Consider the following 22,280-nt stretch of genomic DNA (forward strand, 5'->3'; position numbering starts at 1 on the left):
TAGATCTTGGCATCTTGTTACCCACTGATTGGCCTGCAGGAAACAGTCCCTAATGACCCACCCAACTGTAGGGAAGAAGAAATGGAACCCGAATATCCAACCCAGGTGCACACCCTTTATACACATAGCAGCCACATCTGCTAGTGAACATGCCCCCACTGCAGGGCCTTGAATTTGCCCCACTTAGTAAACTCTTCCTTCTTTGCAGGAGGAAATCTAAAACTCAGGTAGGCAGAGGGGTGTTTATCTTCTCCCCTCAACAGAGGTAATCTTAAAAGGGCAGAGTAGCTACTGAGAGAGAGGCTGGGTGGCCAAGGAAAGTGTCACCAAACCCTGTCCTTGTTAACATCCCTTTCCTGCCTTTCCAGTGGCTCCAGCCTTTCCAGTGCTGAGCTTAGCCTCTGTTTCCCCTCTGGGGATCATCCCACCTAGAATATAAGTTAACTTGAATACTAGGCTGTCTCTCCCAGCGTTTTTGTTTGTTTGTTTTTGGTTTTTTATTTTTTTGAGATGGGGTCTCACTCTGTCACCCAGGCTGACATGCCGTTGCATGATTTCGGCTCACTGCAACCTCTGCTTCCCAGGTTCAAGCGATTCTCATGCCTCAGCCTCCCAAGAAGCTGGAACTATAGGCGTACATCACCACACCTGGCTAATTTTTGTATTTTTAGTAGAAATGGCATTTTATCACATTGGCCAGGCTGGTCCCAAACCCCTGACCTGAGGTGATCTGCCTGCCTTGGCCTCCCAAATTGCTGGGATTCGAACACAAGTTAATTTCAATACTAGGCTGTCTCTCCCAGCTCTGATTCCTCTCTGGTCCCTTGTTCCCCAGTACTCTGCAACCAATGGCTTACAAACCTTATTGTGCAACACAATCCACTGGAAACCCTGTCAGAGTTGCGTCCCACCCCAAGTTTCTGATTCAGGAGGCTTGGGTGGAGCCTGAGAATCTGCATTTCTAACAAGTTCCCAGGTGACACTGCAGATGCTGGCCCCAGGGATGTGCTTTGAAAACCATCATGTTAGACTTTCAACAAACATTTGCTAAATGGATCAAGAAGAACTAGAAGAGTCAGTTCAGAGCTCCTGTCTTGGTTCTGGAACTTGCTCAGAGATCAACTTTTTTTTTTTTTTTTTTTATACTTTAAGTTCTAGGGTACATGTGCACAACGTGCAGGTTTGTTACATATGTATACATGTGCCATGTTGGTGTGCTGCACCCATTAACTCGTCATTTACATTAGGTATATCTCCTAATGCTATCCCTCCCCCCTTCTCCCCTCCCTCCTCCCCATGACAGGCCCCAGTGTGTGATGTTCCCCTTCCTGTGTCCAAGTGATCTCATTGTTCAAGTCCCACCTATGAGTGAGAACATGCGGTGTTTGGTTTTCTGTTCTTGTGATAATTTGCTGAGAATGATGGTTTCCAGCTGCATCCATGGCCCTACAAAGGACATGAACTCATCCTTTTTTATGGCTGCGTAGTATTCCATAGATCCATGTAACCCAAATGTCCATCAATGACAGAGATCAACTTTTTAAGTAAAGCTTTCTTCCTAAGACACAGTATACTCATTTTTTAAAACAAGGATAATAATGCCAACCCCACAGGGTTATCATGGGGATCCAGGGAAATCTTCCTGAGAACCTGTCACAACCTACCTCTGCCTAGAAGCCCTCCAAATCCATGACCCCCCGCAAAATCCATGAGGGTTTAGTTCCTTCTGGAATCCTCCAGCCATAACCACTGGAAGAACACTTAAAAGCAAACTACCTTCTATGGGAGGGTATATATGTTCCCCCTTAACATATCTGTGTTCGGACCTTGTGCTTCATCCTGGAGCTTCCGAGATGGGGAAGACAGTCATTCCCAGGCTAGTGGGAAGACAGATATGGGAAGATGCACTTGATACACACACACACAATGATTATCAATGCAGGGACAAAGCAGAGCTCAGAGTCACCAACTCTGCTGAAGAGGAATCTGGAAAGGCTTCTTGTAGGCGGTGATGCACGAGCCAAGGACTGAAGGATGAGCAGGAGTCTGTCAAGAGCACAAGGCACCCTGCTTCCTTGAGTGGCCCATAATTGATTCAGCTTGGGGACTTGATTTGCCCTGTCCTTTAGAGCTCAGATCTGAGCACACACCACACGCTCAAAAATGGGTCATCATTCGTCCAGGCACGGTGGCTCACACCTATGATCCCAGCACTTTGGGAGGCCAAGGTGGGTCACTTGAGGTCAGGAGTTTGAGACCAGCCTGGCCAACATGGCAAAACCCCATTTCTACTAAAACTACAAAAATTAGCTGGGTGTCATGGTGGGTGCCTATAATCCCAGCTATTCAGGAGGCTGAGGCATGAGAATCACTTGAACCCGGGAAGCGGAGTTTGCATCATGCCACTGCACTCCAGCCTGGGCGACAGAGACTCCGTCTCAGGGGGAAAAAAAAAAAAAAAAAAAAAAAAAGTCATCATTGAATTAATAGGCCCAGCTCCTTCATTGCCTCCCAGGAAGGATGCCGTGTCTGACCCATGGCCTGAGAAACCAAAAAAAGCAAGACCATTCAATAGATTGCCCTGCTCTGGTGAATGAGACCTATGGTTATTGAGACAGCAAAGCAGGAAATCCTTTCCTATGTGCAAACAGTGCATTCTCCCATTACAGCAAAATTAAAGGGGACAAGGCTCTCCTATTCATGTTGAGGCTTTGCCTCTAGTTCAGCCACCATCTGGCTGCCACCTGTCCCTTTAGGCCACCTGAACCACTGGTCCACAGTCATCAGTTCCCTGAGGCCTGGGATCCCAAACGGCTCTTACACTGTCTAAAAAAAAAACAAACGAAAAACAAAAAACAAACCAAAAAAACTCCTAAACCCCTCTCCAGCACCCAGTTCCTGAGGAAAGCCGGGGCCAGGGAGACGGGAGGGAGAGAGAATCTGGAATCAGACAGACTGACCTGAGTTTAAATCCTAGCAACACCTTGTACAAACCACGTGACCTGAGGCCAGTTATTCACCCACTGGGTCTCAGCTTCCTCATCTATGAAATGAGCATAAAACTGCTCACCTCTCAGGAGTGTGGTGAAGATTAAATGAGGGCAGGTGAGTGAAGAGCCCGGCTCCCAGGTGTGCAGCCCATGGGATTCGGCGGCCTGGAGGGACCTACGTGTGGAGAGATGGTGTTGGCTGGACAGCACTCCTCCAGGCTTCCACCCCCCGCCCTTGCGCAGAGCGCGGGAAGTAGGAGTGTGAAGGCCTGAGTCCTCTCAGCGGTTCTCTTGGTGACTCAGCCTTGGGCAGTAAGCTCAGAAATACCACGCGCCCAGCCTGTTCTGGTGACATTTCAAATCCAGAGCGTCTCTCACATCCCCTCCCAGGCTGTCTGGTCAGTATCCATTACTCCAGAACTGGGGCGGGGTGCGGGGAGGGGGGTGTGCATTTCTATCTCCTTTTTAAGGGTCCTTCTTCCCATCTCAGGCGGGGATAGCACTTACAGTCGATGGAGTACTGTCCCGTGGCTAACTTTATTTAATCCTCCCAGCAAACTTGCCCAAGAGGAAACTAACACTCCAAGCAGCCAAACCAGTTGCACAAGATCACCCAGCTGGTCAGTGGCAGAGCCCGGATTTGAACTTAGAACTTCCTGGCTGCCGGGCGCGGTGGCTCACGCCTGTAATCCCAGCACTTTGGGAGGCCGAGGCGGGCGGATCACAAGGTCAGGAGTTCGAGACCACGGTGAAACCCCGTCTCTACTAAAAATACAAAAAAATTAGCCGGGCGCAGTGGCGGCCGCCTGTAGTCCCAGCTACTCGGGAGGCTGAGGCAGGAGAATGGCAGGAACCCGGGAGGCGGAGCTTGCAGTGAGCCGAGATCGCGCCACTGCACTCCAGCCAGGGGAACAGAGCGAGACTCCGTCTCAAAAAAAAAAAAAAAAAAAAAAACTTCCTGGCTCACCTGCCTCGCTTTTTACACTCACCCATTTACCATGCAAACAGGGACAAACTAAGGCCACAGTTCCCTCAGCCTTCGTACCCACCTTCAACATCAAACAAGAGCTGGGCCAAACAGGGGACAATGCCCTGGAACTCGCTGGCACCCACCTGACCACCCTCAGACATGCAGCAGTGCAGCCCAGCTGCTAGGGCCAGGTCCTCATCCACAGGCGAGGCAGAACCTCCCCCAAAGACTCTGACTGCCAGCCGGGTCTCCACTTCGGCCTCTGATTCGTCACGGGCCAATCCTTCATAGGGTGTAACCAACTGGAGGCCTGTGAAGGGCACCTAGGGGTGTTGTCGGCTTCCTTCTAGGTTAATAAAAATCCTAATTGAGGAGGCTCTTAAGCCGCTTGCTTGAGCCCACTCCCATTCTGAATTATCTTCCATAAATCTGTGCTTTCGTTACTGTTTTTCTGTTGCTTTGTCTTTCGTTGCCTCGTTCGTTACTTTCTTTGTGCGTTATGTTCAATTCTTTGTTCAACCTGCTAAGAACCTGGACAGCCCTCTCCGGTATAATAGCTCCCTACAGAGCCTCCCCGGACAGGCTCCCCGGACAGAGACTGACCTCAGCACCAGGGGCTGTCCCAGTACAGCTCCTCCAGTCACTGTCCCTCCTCATCCCACCAGGTGTCCCTCGGGGCTAACTGACAGACACACCTGGCTTTGCACCTCAGCCAGACCTCTAGCATGAAGGACATACCAGAGGGGCCAAGAACTGAATCTACAGCGTCCTTGCCCCTGAGCTTTCCCCAGCCCGACCCACCATCCACCATCCTTTCCCTCCCAGACCCCTTCCCTGTGTTCTTTGGAATTTTTTTATTTAATTAATTAATTTAATTTTTTTAATTTAATTTAATTAATTAATTAATTTAAATTTTTTAAATTAATTAATTAATTCTTTTTTTTTGAGATGGAGTCTCGCTCTGTCACCCAGGCTGGAGTGCAGTGGCACGACTTCAGCTCACTGCAACCTCTGTCTCCCGGGTTCAAGCGATTCTGCTGCCTCAGCCTCCCAAGTAGCTGAGATTACAGACATGTGCCACTATGCCTGGCTAGTTTTTATATTTTTAGTAGAGATGGGGTTTCACCATGTTGCTCAGGCTGAACTCCTGACCTCAGGTGGTCCGCCCACCTCGGTCTCCGAGAGTGCTGGGATTACAGACATGAGGCACCGCACCCGGCCTGGAACCCATCTTTTAAGTAAACAAACTTACCCCCATGATTTACCACATCCCCAAAAAAAGCATCTGTACCTTCTGTCTCAACTGAAGGTCTCTGCCTCCACCAAAACCCCACTTCTCATGCAGCCCCATTCAGCTGGAGCTGCTCCTCTCTGCGCCCCCGACCTCAACCCTCTATAAGTACGTACCTTAAGGTCCACATTTGCAGTAAGCATCCTCTTTGCTCCTCACTGCTGCCTAGGCCTGGCTCCCTTGCCTCAGGGGAAACTGGCTCTTCAAGCCTGCCTCTCCCATTCTCATCCCCATCCCTCTTCCTGAAGAGCCTCCCTCTACCCCAGGCTCTGTCCCTCTCTCCACCCTAAGCAAGCCCTGGCACCTTCTAGGGCAGGGATTCTCCACCTTGCCACTACTGACATGAGCCAGCTCATTCCTTGTGGTGGGGACTGTTCTGTGCCCTGTAGGATGCTTAGCAGCATTCCTGGCCTCTACCCACAAGATGCCAGCAATACTACACACCCCCCTCAGTTGCGACCACCAAAAATGTCTCCAGACCTTGTCCAGTGTCCTGCAGGGGTACAAAGTCACCCTTGGTAGACAGTCACTGGTCCAGAGCAACATCAGCATCCTCTGGACCCCAAGCCCAGTGCCTTTGACCTCCCAACCCCAGAGACAGTCACTTCACTCGGCTCCAGCCCTCTTCTGGTGCAGCCCTCTGCCTTCTCCATGCCACAGGCTGCCAGGAAGCAGATGAAAGTGAACCCGCATCCATGCAGACTGGGCTTCAGGGCCAAGCTTTAACCCACTCCACTCGGCCCTCGGCCAGTCTGACACCTTCAGAACACTACCCCCAATCTGTAATTGAATTGTAATTTGTCACTATTCAATGACCACTTCCTTTTGCCTGCTGTCTTTTCTGCCTCCTCCACTGGACTATAAACTCCATGAGGGCAAGAACTTTACTGTTTTCTTCAGTTTTATTCCTTACACTGGTGAAGGGCCTGGCACAGAAGACATTTATGGAGAGAGGGAGAAAAGAGAGAAAGGAAGGAAGGGAAAAAAGAAGGAAAGACAGAAGGAAGGAAGAAAAGAAAAATTTTTTGGAGGAAAGAAAACTTTGTAGAAGAGGAGAGGTATTAATCAGATGAAGCAACAACAAGAGTCAAACATAACATTCATTTCAAGGAATAACCTGCAGCTAATGAAAGGGACAGTGTACAAGTATCTCTAGAGTCACCAACATGCAAATATTCCTAATAAAACTGACTATATGCTTGTCTGTATTTATACCCAAAGAAATATCTAAAAGCATGCCCAACAAATGGTCAAAGATTTTTGTCTCTGGTAAAAGTGAGATTTCTTTTTCACTTCCATTTCCTACAATAAGCATGTATTACCTTTCCAAACTTAAAACAGCTACCATTCACCCAACAATCCCATTACTGGGTATATAAAAGGAAAATAAATCATTCTACCAAAAAGACACATGCACTCCTATGTTCACTGCTGTATTATTCACAATAGCAAAGACAGGGAATCAACCTAGATGTCCATCAGTGAAAGACTGCATAAAGAAAAAGTGGTACATATATACCATAGAATACTACACAGTCATAAAAAAGAATGAAATCATATCCTTTGCAGCAATGCAGGTGCAGTTGGAGGCCATAATCCTAAGCAAATTAATGCAAAAACAGAAAACCAAATACCACATGTTCTCACTTGTAAGTGGAAGCAAAGCATTGAGCACACATGGATGTAAATATGGGAACAATAGACACTGGGGACTACTAGCAGGGGAAGAAGGGGGGCTTGGGTTATAAAACTACCTGTCAGATACTATGCTTACTACCTGAACGACAGGATCTGTACCCTAAACCTCAGCATCATGCAATATTCCCATGTAACAAACCTGCACATGTACCCCCTATATCTAAAATAAATGAATTTTTTATGAGACGGAGTCTTGCTCTGTCACCCAGGCTGGAGTGCAGCGGCTCAATCTCAGCTCACTGCAACCTCCACCTGGATTCAAGTGTTTCTCCTGCCTCAGCCACCCAAGTAGCTGGGATTACAAGCATCTGCCACCACACCCAGCTAATTTTTGTATTTTTTGTAGAGATGGGGTTTCACCATGTTGGCCAAGCTAGTCTCGAACTCCTGACCACAAGTGATCCACCCACTTTGGGCTCTCAAAGTGCTGGAATTACAGGTGTGAGCCACTGCGCCTGGCCTAAAAGTTGAATATTTGTAAAGGCACTAAAATAGGCCAGGATGGGTTTGACAGCCTTCCACTTTGCCCATTTAGCTTCTGCAAGCTCTTTTTTAGCAGGGAGCAGTTATCTCTTAACACATGGTTAAATCTCTAAGTTGATCATAAATCTCTCACTTTTGGGGAAAAAAAAAAAAAGAATGTCCTTCCAAATGAAAATTTATAAATCATGTTTTCGAAGAATGTATTTTAAGATGGGAAAATTCTCACAATAAAAAATTAGGTGGAAAGTGAGATACACAAAGAAGGTGCATATTATACATAATATATATCACAATTAAAGCAATGTTTTAGATTTTATGTGGAAAGTGCTAAAAAGACGAGAAGGAAATCCAGAACGTGTCAACGGCAGCAGTTCTGAGGGGTGGAGGGGCAGGGATAAGATCACTTTGCCATTTCTCTTTTATACTTGTCTTTATTTTCCAAATCTTCTAGAGCCAGGGTCCCCAACCCCTCGGCAACAGACTGGTACCAGTCCGTGGCCTGTTAGGAACTGGACTGTACAGCAGGAGGTGAGAGAGTGCATTAGTGCCTGAGCTCCGCCTCCTGTCAGATCAGGGCTGGCATTAGATTCTCCGAGAAGCATGAACCCTACTGTGAACTGCACATGTGAGGGATCTAGGTTGCAAGCTCCTTAGGAGAATCTAACTAGTGCCTGATGATTGAAGGTCGAACAGTTTCATCCTAACTCACTTCCCCCAACCCCACCCATCCATGGAAATATTGTCTTCCACAAAACTGGTCCCTGGTGCCAAAAAGGTCGGGGACCCCTGGTCTAGGGCAGCACCATCCAATTTTGCAGTAAGTAGCCACAAGCCATCCATGGCTACAGACACTTGAAATGTTAGCTAATAGGACCAAGGACCTGAAATTTTTATTTTATTTAAATTTAAATAACCTCACGTGCCTAGTGGCTACTATACTTAAGAGCAGCACACCAAAGGGAACAAGTAGTTTTTGTTATTATTATTTTTTTGAGACGGAGTCTCGCTCTGTTGCCCAGGCTGGAGTGCAGTGGCACGATCTTGGCTCACTGCGACCTCTGTCTCCCAGGTTCAAGCAATCCTCCTGCCTCAGCCTCCCAAGTAGCTGGGACTACAAGTGTGCACTACCACATCCGGCTAATTTTTGTATTTTTAGTACAGATGGGGTTTCGCCATATTGGCCAGGCTTGTCTCAAACTCCTGACATCGGGTGATCCACCCGCCTCAGCCTCCCAAAGTGCTGGGATTACAAGCAAGAGCCACCGCGCCTGGCCAGTAGTTTTATATACTTACGAAAAAAGCACTAGATGTGATTTTTAAATTAATAAATAAAAACTCAGAACAGAAAATCCAAACACTGCCCCAGTGTCTGGCCCAGTTCCAGCCCAATGCTGCATTCTGCATCTGTTTATTGTAAGATGTGAATGCCCCATCCAACTTTCTTGGCAGATGTATCCTTTTTTACGCTTTTTTAAAAACTGGATGATTTCTTCATTTCTTATTCAGTTTTTGAAAGGGAAGCAGAGTCAATGATCTCGCACATATTCCAGAAACTGACTTCCTTAGACCTTAACAGAAGGTACTTAAGTGCACAGATGTTTGCTGGTTTTATATGGAGGCCTTGCTGGCTATGAAAAAACATTCCCCCCTAATTTTTTGCTCAATTTGTTTTAAGTTGGTAATGAAATCTGTGAATCTGCACTCCCTTTCTTCAGGGAAAATAGAATTTTGATCTCTTTTAAAAATCAGAATGCAACAGGATAATGGAGAAATCAGTCTCAATAGCACATTTCTTGTTCATTTCAGAGCGGTGATATAAACATGATGATGCTATGCTTTTGGGGTCTTTGAGGTTTCTGCCACAAGCATAGCAGCTCAGGTGGATTTGTGCCTACTGCATGTTTCTTTGGTAGATTTCTGTCGACAAATTGTACGTCTGCCCTTTTGAAACAGCATCATGAAGTTGTTAATGTCTTTGCATAAAGACCACCCCATTCTGTTCGCCCTGGGGAAGAAGACTTTGCACTAATCACGTTGCTGTCTCCTAGAGTGAAGAGCTGAAGAGGCAACAGGAAATGCTTATTTATTGAGTTCTTACCAGGTACCAACTGTGGTCACCCACAGAAGGGGTTTGAGTAAGTATCTCCTCATGGTCCAGGGGCCAGAGGAGAGAACAGAAAGGAAACAGCTTGGCCTCTGGTTCCACAAAATAAGAATAAAATAGAACATTGAACATTTGTGTTTCATTCACCACCTTAATGTATGCACTTTGTAGATTCTGCATTCAAATATGCAGAATGGGCTAATGAAAGAAAATGCCCCCAAATCTCACCACCCGGGGACAAAATCATTCAGTTTTGGAGAGCATTCTTCCAAATCTCGCTCTCTACCAATGGGTCTCAGCTGAGGATAATTTTGGCCCCCTGGGTACATTTGGCAATGTATGGAAACATATTTGGTTGTCACACACTAGGAGGGGGTGTTCCTGGCATTTAGTGGGTACAGGCTGAGGATACCACTAAGCATCCTACACTGCAAAAGACAGCCCTCTCTCCCCACCACAAAGAATCATCCAGCTCAAATGCCAGTAGTGCTGAGGCCAAGAAACCCTGCTATAGACATATGGATGTGTAGCTCTGTGATAATTACATAATCAAGTTCATACTATGCCAGCTGCTCATCTTCCTGCAAGAAAACATGTATCGCTTGTCTGCTATGGTCAAGCACTGCCTGCTCCTTAGAGAGGGCCTCATTTACTTTTTACCAGAACTCTGCAAGAGGTGGGATTAGTACAGATGTTATGAAGAGACTGAGGTTCAGAGAGGTGAAGCACCTTGACTAAGGTTGCACAGCCATCAGTTGTGGTAGTAAGACCGCAGTCCAGGTATGAGGGATTCCAAACTGCCTTTCCTACTGCCTGTACATTTGCTCCCTTTCACCCCAGGACCCAGTTTACAAGGGGAAATTAGAGACCTGAGAGTAAGGCCCTTGAGCTCCCCTTCCAGAACCTGAGGGAGGCAGGGCTTTGGTCTGCAGGTGTATTATTCAAGTTACTCCATTATTTTAATACTTGCCATTTTTACATTTACATTTTCATCATATTTTATTTGTCAAGAATACCTTCAACTTCCTCACTAATCACTTTTCTATCCACTGCTCATTGTTTTTCTACCTTTAACTATACATATGTCTATGCTGTATTACACTCATAACTTATATCTTGGTTGTACGTTAAACCCTCCATTCGTTTGTTAAATAATCCCCCCCTTTTTTTTTTTTTCAGATGGAGTTTCACTGTTGTTGCCCAGGCTGGAGTGCAATGCAATGATCTCAGCTCACTGCATCTCTGCACCTCCACCTCCCGGGCTCAAGCGATTCTCCTTCCTGCCTCAGCCTCCCAAGTAGCTGGGATTACAGGCATGCACCACCTTGCCCAGCTATTTTTTGTATTTTTGGTAAAGACGGGTGTCACCATGTTAACCAGGCTGGTCTTGAACTCCTGACCTCAGGTGATCCGCCCACCTCAGCCTCCCAAAGTGCTGGGATCATAGGCATGAGCCACCCCATCTCACTGAATAATATTTACCTTGATTTCTCCCTCCTCTGATGGTGTTGTGACTCCTGCCTCCTTTCTGTTTGTATTTGGCTGGAATTATTCCACCTTAATTGTATCATTTCAGGTTTGTGCTTTGAAGTTGGCATATTGTTGAATTTGGATTGGATTTACTCAACCTGAGAGTCATTTTCTTTCTGTGGGCATGTATTTTTTTTAACTTACATGTGCTTCCATAACAGATATCCTTGGTCTTAATTCCATTTTCTTGTTTTATGTTTTATATGCTTCCATTATCTTATTTCCTAATTTATCCTACCTTCTGCTCATCTAGCAAACAGAATGTGTTTTGTTCTACTAGTGATTGTTTTTTATCTTTAAATAACAAGCTTTAATTTACATGTTCAAAGTTTTCAACTTCAAAAATGAAAAAGTAGCTGTCAGCCAGACACAATGGCTCATCCCTGTAATCTCAGCACTTTGGGGAATTGAGATGAGAGGATCACTTGAGTATGAGACCAGCCTGGGCAACATAGGAAGACCCTGTCTCCAGAAAAAGCAAAAGGCAGAAAAAAAAAAAAAAAAGGCCAGGTGCCGTGGCTCACGCCTGTAACCCCAACTACTTGGATGACTGAGGCACAAGAATCATTTGAACCCCGGGAAGGGGAAGTTGCAGTGAGCTGAAATCGCGCCACTGCACTCCAGCCTGGGCGGCAGAGGGAGACCCTGTTACAAAAAAAAAAAAAAAGAAAAGAAAAGAAAAGAGAAAAAAGAAAAGAGAAAAGAAAAAGGCTGTTGACTGCCCTTATGGAAGATAAGAAAATTGATTCAATTCCAATTCCTCACTCTTGTCTTCACCCCTATCTTCTGATTTTCAATTATATGCTCTGGGAATTTTTGTCTCAGTCTTTTAAATTTTGGGGTTATAATGCTATATATATTTTGCTCTAAGAACTATAATAGCTACATTCTTCACATTCTGTTTTATAATTTTTCCATGGTTATTTAAATTTAATTTTATATGTAAATTGTTTCCATGTACACCCCCATACAACCACTTCCTTTTCCAGAAATGCTAGGTAATTTTCTCGTGAGTTCTTTGTTTTGAGTCATCTCCTAGTTGACTGAAGCATATTTTCAAGTATTTCCTCCCCCACACTCTTTCCCCCCAAGAAGGATATATGGGTGATATACTTTCTAAATCCTTGCATATTTGAGTTATATGTAAATATCAACTTTGATGAAATTTTAGATCCTATTCTTTTTCTTTCCATTGTCTTCCTTGCTGCATTTTCTTCTGGAATCTAATGTCAGAGTTAAAAACTGAGGCCATCCGATTTTTATTTTCTTTGAAGACAATCTGCTTGTTCTGCCTGAATTTTCATTAGACTCTTTTTCCTTGAAATGTAATGGTTTCATCAGAGTATATGTCTCACTGCTAGCTTTTTTTCTCTACTTATAAATTTGCTTGGTAACCTTTTGAGCTAAACATTCGTATCTACCTTGACTTCAGGGATGTTTTTTCTATTTGTATTTCCTCCTCGAATATTCTTCCTGTTACATTTGTTCTATTTCTCATCCTCCAAGAACACAAATTATTCCCACGTCAATTCCACATTTCCCTCTTCTCTATGTGTGGTCAGTGTATCTATCAGGATCTGGTCAGGAATCAAAAAACATAACACTTATTTTAATAGAAATAATTTAATGTAGATAAGTGGTAAACAGGTACAAAATTGTTAACTGGGCACTGAAAAGACCAAAAGAGAACATTAACATATAATAGAGGCAACAGCTGCAGAGAGCAACCACTACCCAAAGGGCTGGGGAAACAAAGGGAAGAAGCTGGCACTGTTAAAACAGGATCAGGTACAGTGGCTCACCCCTGTAATCCCAACACATTGGGAGGTTGAGGCCAGCAGGTTGCTTGAGCTCAGAAATTCAAGACCAGCCTGGCCAATATGGCAAAAATCCCGTCCCTACAAAAAATACAAAAATTAGCCAGGCATGGTGGTGCACGCCTGTAGTCCCAGCTACTCAGAAGGCTTAGGTGGGAGGATCAGCTGAGCCCGGGAGGTCAAGGCTACAGTGAGCCATGATGGCACCGCTACACTCCAGTCTGGGCAACAGAGCAATATTCTGTCTTTAAATTAATAAAATAAATACATACATACAAACACACAAACTTAGAAGACTAGAAGGGCTCTGCAAAGGTGAAAATCGGACCCCTGAGTAGGGGGCCAATACTTAGCTGTGTGGTGTCTGAGCTCAAAGGTGAGAGCCCATGAAGCTGGGACTAGGACTTACCGGCCTTGTACTCCAAGCAAAGCATTTTGCACATCCCCTTGCCAAGGCCTGGAACAATGACAGGTTTTATGCAAACATACTTTTAGGCAAGTTGTTTTCAATCTTGCCTACACATTGGAATCACACGGAAAGTTGTTTACAATACTGATGCCTGATCCCACCTCTTGACAGTCTCAGTAAATTGATCTGGGGTGCTGCCTGAACATTTCAAGTTTTTAAAGCTCCCCAGGTGATTCTAATGTGTAGCCAAGGTTGGGGAGCACTGGCCTAGAATTACCTCTGCATAGGATCTGTTACCACTCCTGAGAACAAGGAATAGGCCAATGTCTACCTTGGTTTTATATTATATTCACCTGAGAAAAAAAATTTTTTAACTGGTGACAGCCCTCCTTTCCCCTAGAAGTCCTGATTTAATTCATTTGAGTTGGGGTCAACATTGAGATTTTTTATTTCCATAGGTTTTTGGGGAACAGGCGGTATTTGGTTACATGAGCAACTTCTTTAGCGGTGATTTGTGAGATTTTGGTGCACCCACCACCCAAGCAGTATACACTGAACCCAATGTGTAGTCTTTTATTCCTCACCCCCATCCCACCCTTTCCCCCAAGTCCCCAAAGTCCGTTGTATGGTTCTTACGCCTTTGTATCCTCATAGCTTAGCTCCCACTTATGAGTGAGAACATACAATGTTTAGTTTTCCATTCCTGAGTTACTTCACTTAGAAGAGTAGTCTCCAGTTCCTTGCAGGTTGCTGCAAATGCCATTAATTCGTTCCTTATTATGGCTGAGTAGTATTCCATCATATATATACAGCACGGATTTTTAAATCCCAGGGGATTCTAACGTGCAGCCAGGGTTTAGGTAAAGCAAAGACCCATAATGCCTAGGTCCCACATCAGAGAGTTTTGATAAGTGAATCCTAGACATCATAAGGAAGCAAAATGTCCAAGCATTATGTCACCATCATGAAGACTAGGATGGTGGGAGAAGCCTGACAATTAGAACATTTTAACAGGGATCTCTTCACATGACAGTCAGAAATAGAAACCCAAAAGGCCTCTCCTCTCTCTCTCTCCCCAACCCCGACTTCTCTTTCTCTGTCCTCTCTCCTATCTCACACACACACACACACACACACACACACATTCATTTGTTCCACAGTGGAGAGAAAAGCATTAGAAGAAAGTTGTCCAGGTGCAGTGGCTCACACCTGTAATCCTAGCACTTTGGGAGGCAGAGGCGAGAGGGTCAGTTGAGCTCAGGAGTTCAAGACCTGACTGGGCAACATAGTGAGACCTCATCTCTAATAAAAAATTTTAAAAATGAAAGTTATGAGTATGAGCTGAAAAGATAAATTTCCATTTCCTTTGTTATAACTGTGGGGTAGCTTTGGGCCTTATTGCCCTAGGGGGATGGTTCTCAAAGTGTGGTACCTGGACCAGCAGCATCAGCATCACCTGGGAACTTTTAAGAAATGCAAGTTCTTGGGCTCTACCCAAGATCCATTGAATCAAACTCTGGAGGTGGGGCCCAGCCACCTGTGTTTCTACAAGCCTTTCAGGTGACCCTGATGCATGCTCAATTTAAGATCCACTGCCCAAAGCAGTGGCATCTGGAAAAGACACAACAGAAAAACTCAAAACATTACAAGGCATATGCCCCAGGAGCCCCTTCAGTAGATGACTGCCAAGAATAGCCCACTCAGGCCAGGTGCGGTGGCTCACGCCTGTAATTCCAGCACTTTGGGAGGCCAAGGTTGGCAGATTACCTGAGATCAGGAGTTCGAAACCATCCTGGCCAACATGGTGAAACCCCACCTCTAGTAAAAATACAAAAAAAAATTAGCCAAGCATGGTGGCACACGCCTGTAATCCCAGCTACTCGGGAGGCTAAGGCAGGAGAATTGCTTAAGCCCAGGAGACAGAGGTTGCAGTGAGCTGAGATTGTGCCACTGCACTCCAACCTGGCCAACACAGCCAGACTGTCTCAAGAGAGAAAAAAAAAAAGATTAGCCCACCCTCCCTCTGGTAGACTAACTATATCACCATAGCAACACGAATGTTCCTGGTGGGTCTCAGATGTTCACCATAAGAACATATTTCCTTAATAACCTAGGAGGTTTGTATGTAAAGTCAGACTCCTGTGCCCTTTGTCCCTTTGCTTGCCTGTGACAACTGGTACCACCTTTGTGCCTTTTTCTTCAGCATGCTAATAACTATTTTTGTCTAATCCCACTTCATCCTCTCAAATTGGGGCAAATTCTTCTCAGATTTTAACAATGGATCATCCAGCAGTCTTCGCTTTGCCTACTGTTGTGACTTGCTTTTTCCTGTAGTGATACCTTCATGAATGCCTCCTGAGGTCTGTTGCATTAGCTTTTTGGATATCCATATCAAACTACTGACACCGATTAAACTCAAAGTAAACTACAGCTCCTGATTCAGTTTCCATGAGTAATATTAAGTTGTATCTTTTCCCATCTTTCATCTAAGCTGTTGATATTTTGGACCCAAGCATACACCTCACATCATCTTGCAGTATTTTAGTATATCATTGGTAAAATATCATCAGTTATCTATTGTTGTGTAACATAACACCCAAAACTTAAAATAATAATTTATTTGTTCATGATTCTGCAGTTTGGGCTGGGCTCAGCCAGGCAGCTCTTCTGCTGGTCCTGCCCAGGGTGACTCATGGAATTGCAGTCATCGTGTAGCTCAGCTAGAGCTGGAGGTTCTCAGATGACTTCACTCACATGCCTGTGGCCTTGGTGCAAGCTATTGGCTGGGATTTTCTTTCCACGTGGACTCTCATTCTCTAATAGTCTAGCCCTGGCTTTCTTACATGGGAGTGTGAGCATGCCAAGAAGGTAAAGATGACTCTGGAAATTGCACAACTTCACTGCTGCCACATATGGTTAAGCAAAACAAGTCATAAGGCCAGCCCGGATTCTAGGAGTGGGGTAATAGAATCCACCTCTTGAGGTAAGAAAGTGCAAAGATTTCATGGCCATATGTAAACTACCACATCTTCCCTGTCTTGTTTCTCCACTTTCTGACCGGTTCTTTCTGGGATCACCTCCCAGATAAACTATTTACACACAAATCCTTTTCTCAGGATCTTTAAAGGGCACGCTACCTAAGAAACTCAGGCTCAGAGCTTGGTCCAAAACCCTCGTCTCTTCTCATTCCATTCTTGCCTTAGTAATCTCACCCATTCAAATGTATATGCCAAAAACTCCCAAATTTCTACCTCTGGCCTCACTCAGATGGAATATCCAACTCTTCTCGACAAGCCCACTGGGGGCCTTCCAGATATCTCAAATTTAATGTGCCAGATTGAAGTCTTGATTTGCAATACCCCGCCAACTTCCTTGGCCAGCCATCCCCATCTCACCTCCATAGGCCTAATTGGCACTCCAATGGCCCCTCCATGACATTCCAAAAACTTCTCCATATCCCATCAATCCTGATGTCCCAATGATTATTCTTCCAAATACTTCTCAAATTCCTTTTCTCATCACAACTACCACTACTGTGGTCCAAGCTACCCCTATCTCTCTACTAACTGATCTCTCTGCTTTTTATCTTGTCCCCGACCCCAACAGCAGCTTAGAAATCAAAGACAGCAGCCAAATATTGAGCCAACGAAAGCTCTTGCCTGGTCCATTCCTGCAGGACCTTCTACATTTTCTACCACAATCAGCTAGTCACTGTGAGAACTATTGTAAATTAACAGTATATTGTAGATCAGGACTAACTGGAATAAATATATTATAATTCTCAAACAAAATGTTGGCTTCCATTAACCAAGTGTGAAAATTTTGATTATGGTGTTTTGCACATATGTCCATAGTTACTATCACCAATTAGCAAGATCATACCCCAAACACCCTCATTAGTGCATTCATTTATGACATATTAACAAAAATAAAAAGCTATGGTGTTGTGACTATTTTTTCTAAATTCCACTAAGGACAAGGAAAAAAAATCAAAGTACTATTTACACAAGGTTGTAAAAGCAATCATTACACATTACAATATAAAACCCAACCACATTTTCAAAGTGTTTGCCAAGTATACAATTCTATATAAGAGAAGTGACTTGCATAGAAACACCACCATGCCTTGGATATTGCTGGTACTTAATAAATGTCCTTTGACTAAAGTTGTTTCATGTTAGAGCTGCAAAGTTTCTTGGAACTAATTCTGCGCAAGTATGAGGTTTAGAAGAGTGCGATGACTTTGCTAGGGCCTCACAGCTTGGAAGTACAGTTAGGACCAGAGACTTGCTGTAAGCCAGAGTTTGTCAACTTCAGCACTGCTGGATTGGTTTAACTTTAGTTTGGATAATTTCCTGCTGTAGGGCTGTCCTGTGCATTGCATAACATTTAGCATCCCTAGCTTCTCTACCACCAGAAGTCAGTAATATCACCCCAACCAATCATAACAATCAAAAATACCTCCAGACATTGCCAAACGTCCTCTGGCAGGGGTGGGGAAGAATGCAAGGTACTGCAGAATCCCCCTCAGTTGATGTATTAGTCTGTTCCCACGCTGCTAATAAAGACATACCCAAGACTGGGTAACTTATAAAGGAAAGAGGTTTAATGGACTCACAGTTCCACATGGCTGGGGAGGCCTCACAATCATGGCAGAAAGTGAACGAGGAGCAAAGCCCATCTTACCTGGTGGCAGACAGGCGAGCTTGTGCAGGGGAACTCCCATTTATATAACCATCAAATCTCGTAAGACTTACTCACTACCACGAGAACAGTGTGAGGGAAACCACGCCATGATTCAATTATCTCCACCTGGCCCTGCCCTTGACACGTGGGGATTATTACAATTCAAGGTGAGATTTCAGTAGAGACACAGCCAAACCATATCAATTGAGAAACATTGTAAATATAGATTAGTGGTTCTTAAAGTGTGGTCCGCAGACCAGCAGCAGCAGCAGCATCACCCAGAACTTGTTTTTTTTTTTTTTTTTTTTTTTTTTTTTTTGAGGCGGAGTCTCGCTCTGTCGCCCAGGCTGGAGTGCAGTGGCCGGATCTCAGCTCACTGCAAGCTCCGCCTCCCGGGTTCCCGCCATTCTCCTGCCTCAGCCTCCCGAGTAGCTGGGACTACAGGCGCCGCCACCACGCCCGGCTAATTTTTTTGTATTTTTAGTGGAGACGGGGTTTCATTGTGTTAGCCAGGATGGTCTCGATCTCCTGACCTCGTGATCCGCCCGTCTCGGCCTCCCAAAGTGCTGGGATTACAGGCTTGAGCCACCGCGCCCGGCCAGAACTTGTTTTAAATGCAAATGATCAGGCCACACTCCAGATCCATTGAATCAAAAACCCTGCGTGTGGGTCCCAGCAATAAGCTCTCCAGGTGATTCTAATGCACAGTCAAGTTTCCGAACCAGCACTGTAGATTATCTCTAACCCTTGCAAGGTAATTGCTCTTGTTCCTATTTCATAAATAAGAAAATGAGGCTCAGAGAGGTTACCTGCATTGCCCAGGTTCTGATTTAGTAATGGCAGAGCTAGGACTTGAAATGGGCTCAGTATAACATTAGACGCCAGCTCTTTCTGCTCTGCCATGCCTCCTTGAACGCAAGGCAGCAAGGAAAAGGAAAACCTGGACTGGACTTTAGGCTGACTCTCTCATACCACGAGCACCATGAAGACAAAGTCCACAGTGCCACAGCCACTTTTGTGGTTGCCATGGCCCTTTGGGGTATGAGGCAAGAAAGAGAAGAGTCTGAGCCTAGAGAGGATCATCAAACCTACTAGATGCTAATGAGGCCAAACTGAGCATATTAGGGGCAAAGACACCGGTATCTCCAGACACACTCCCAAATGAGCATCCTGAATGAACTTTTACCTACCCAGCTCCCTTCTTTTCTGGGGACCCTTTCTGGGAAACTTCCCCACCATTTACAGTTACTATAGAAGCAACCATTCTGTATCCCATGACCTCATTGCTCCAGCCACAGCTGTTTGGCTTGTGGTGGCCAAGGGAGCTTGACCTAAGTTGAACCAATTACTCCCTGCCCTGAAATTTTGGACATGGGATAAAGCGAGAATCGAATCTGTCCCTCCCTATGAGGGTTGAAACTGAGATTTCATGCTCCGGAGTTATTGGTCACAATGTTGTTCTACCACTTCCATGCAAGTTTCTTTCACTTACAACCCAGAGAGATCTGACTCAAACAAGAAACGTCCCTTTCACTATTACAGCCACCCAAGGGTAAGAGTAACATTTCACAACACGCAGGAGACAGGGGGGACATAAACCATGCAACCTTCACCCTCAACTCAAAGAGGTTTGTTCTGGAAAATTCCTGCACCTCCTCCATGACCTGTGGCCTCTGAAGAAAGTTCTAGTCTTCCTTGAAAACCAGAGCCATATGGGATCCCTTGGGCCCAGAAGTTCTCACTAGAATCTCCCCATCATGCCTCAAGCTGATGGCGAGATTCCACGTGGGAAGGAGGAAGGGAAAGCATAGTGAGTCAAGGGACTGCGAGTTACTAAAGGTTGGAGTTGTGTTTAAGAGACAAAGAAATGCAAGTATTTTGGAGGAAAGAGTGAAGAAATATTTGAAAAGCTGTGACTCCGGACCCTCCCTGCTTCCAGATTAACCCCCACCATATCCACCACTGAATCCACAACAGTGAAAAGTGCCTGAGGCGAAGACGGCATAAATGCTCTTGCTAGGTGAAGAGAGGGAGGGATAAATGTTCAATGAGAGCCTTGCGTTTCTCTAAAGTCAGAACTAGGAGCATCTGGCTGAGGTGAGAGGCGAGGACTTGGGGTGAACCCGGCAACACCTTTTGGCTGGCAGATCACAGGTAGGTGGGAAAAGTTGCCTCAAGGAGTGTAGAAAGTAAACCGACCAGGGAGAGAAAGGCCTGCCTGGAAACTGACCAGCTATGTAATTCTGAGCTACTCCCTTCACATCTCTGAGCCTCAGTTTCCTCATCTACACAAATACAGCGCTGTCCTAGCTCTCCCTCTCTCTGGTCCCTTTCTTCTCCCAAGTCTGAGAAAATTTCATGGGGTTGGGGGTGTCCCCAAACTGTTAAAGCAGAGCTGTATTCCAAGTCCTTGGCAGAGGGGGTCTCACTGCCCATCTGCTGGTTCTCTGTGCAGAGAGACACCAGAATGGATGGGTATTTGGGAGGTCTCCAACTTCTCTGAGAACATCACTGCAGATGCTCCTGAAAAGGGTGAGACGTGGGCCTTTTGGCGAGTGAGAAGTTTGGAGTACTGCCAGTCAGTCCCGTCTGTCCCCATGCTCACCAGACAGGCACCATCCCCCAATGCAAAGCACCAAGAACTCCCCATGGGGGTGGGGAGGACGCATCAGGCAGAGCCCCTTCCCCCGCTCCCCCGCCCAGGTATCAAAAGGTGAATTCCAGGAACTGCTGGGATGGTGATGACGGAAATTATGCAACTCTCCCATGGAGACACACACGGCCACATTTAGGGGCATCCGTTTGTCCCGGTTTAGTTCACTTCTGCTCCTCGTTGCCCTGGGCACAGTCAAGTCTCTTTTACAAAGATGTTGCTCAAGCCCCAGGTAATCCGTAGATACAAATGCAGTCATGTGTCACTTAATGATGGGGATAGGTTATGAGAAATGTGTTAGGCAATTTCGTTGTTGTATAAACATCAGAGAATGTATTTACACAACCCTAGATGGTATAGTCTCCTATGCACCTAAGCTAATGCTATAGCCTGTTACTCCCAGGATACAAATTGTACAGCGTGTAACTGTCCTGAAGACTACAGGCAATGGCAACACTGTGGGGAGTATTTATGTATCTAAACATTTTTAACCAAGACAACTGGGTGTAAATTACTAACAAACAATTTCCTTTGATTGAGAACTCACAGGCCAGGTGCGGTGGCTCACACCTGTAATCCCAGCACTTTGGGAGGTCGAGGTGGGCGGATCACCTGAGGTCAGGAGTTTGAGACCATCTTGGCCAACATGGTGAAATCCTGTCTCTACTAAAAATACAAAAATTAGCCGGGCGTGGTGGTGGGCACCTGTAATCCCAGCTACTTGGGAGGCTGAGGCATGAGAATTGTGTGAACCCAGGAGGTGGAGGTTGCAGTGAGCTGAGACTGTGCCATTGCACTCCAGCCTGGGCAACAAGAGCGAAACTCTGTCTCAAAAAAAAAGGAGAACTCACAATATCCTAGGGACTGTGCTAGGCTTCTTTCACTTAATTCTCACAATAACCCTATGCAGGAAGCAGTCTATCCTCCATCGAATACTGATGAGTAAACTGAAGTTCAGAAAGGCAGGACTCAGAGACTGGGACTAGCAAGACCAGAGCCAGAGTGCAAGCAGGTGTGCACGGGTGTGTCCAGCATGGGAGATTCTTTGGTATTAAGATCTAGGCTCAGAGGCTGGGCGCAAGGGCTCACACCTGTAATCCCAGCACTTTGGGAGGCCAAAGTGGGCAGATCACTCGAGGTCAGGAGTTCAAGACCAGCCTGGCCAACATGGTGAAACCCCATCTCTACTAAAAATGCAAAAAATTAGCTGGGCATGGTGGTGCATGCCTGTAATCCCAGCCACTCAGGAGGATGATGTGGGAGAATCGCTTGAACCCGGGAGACAGAAGTTGTAGTGAGCCAAGATGGCGCCACTGCACTCCAGCCTGGGCCACAGAGCAAAACTCCCTCTCAAAAAAAAAAAAGAAAAAAAAAGGCAGGGCAGGGTGGCTCACGCCTGTAATCCCAGCACTTTGGGAGGCCAAGGCAGGTGGATCGCCTGAGGTCGGGAGTTCGAGACCAGCTTGACCAACATGGAGAAACCCCATCTCTACTAAAAATATAAAATTAGCCAGGTGTGGTGCTGCATGCCTATAATCCCAGCTACTCAGGAGACTGAGCCAGGAGAATCGCTTGAACCCAGGAGGCGGAGGTTGCAGTGAGCCAAGATTGTGCCATTACACTCCAGCCTGGACAACAAGAGTGAAACT

The sequence above is a fragment of the Macaca fascicularis genome, chromosome 10 (genome assembly GCF_037993035.2).
Source record: "Macaca fascicularis isolate 582-1 chromosome 10, T2T-MFA8v1.1".
Classification (NCBI taxonomy): domain Eukaryota; kingdom Metazoa; phylum Chordata; class Mammalia; order Primates; family Cercopithecidae; genus Macaca; species Macaca fascicularis.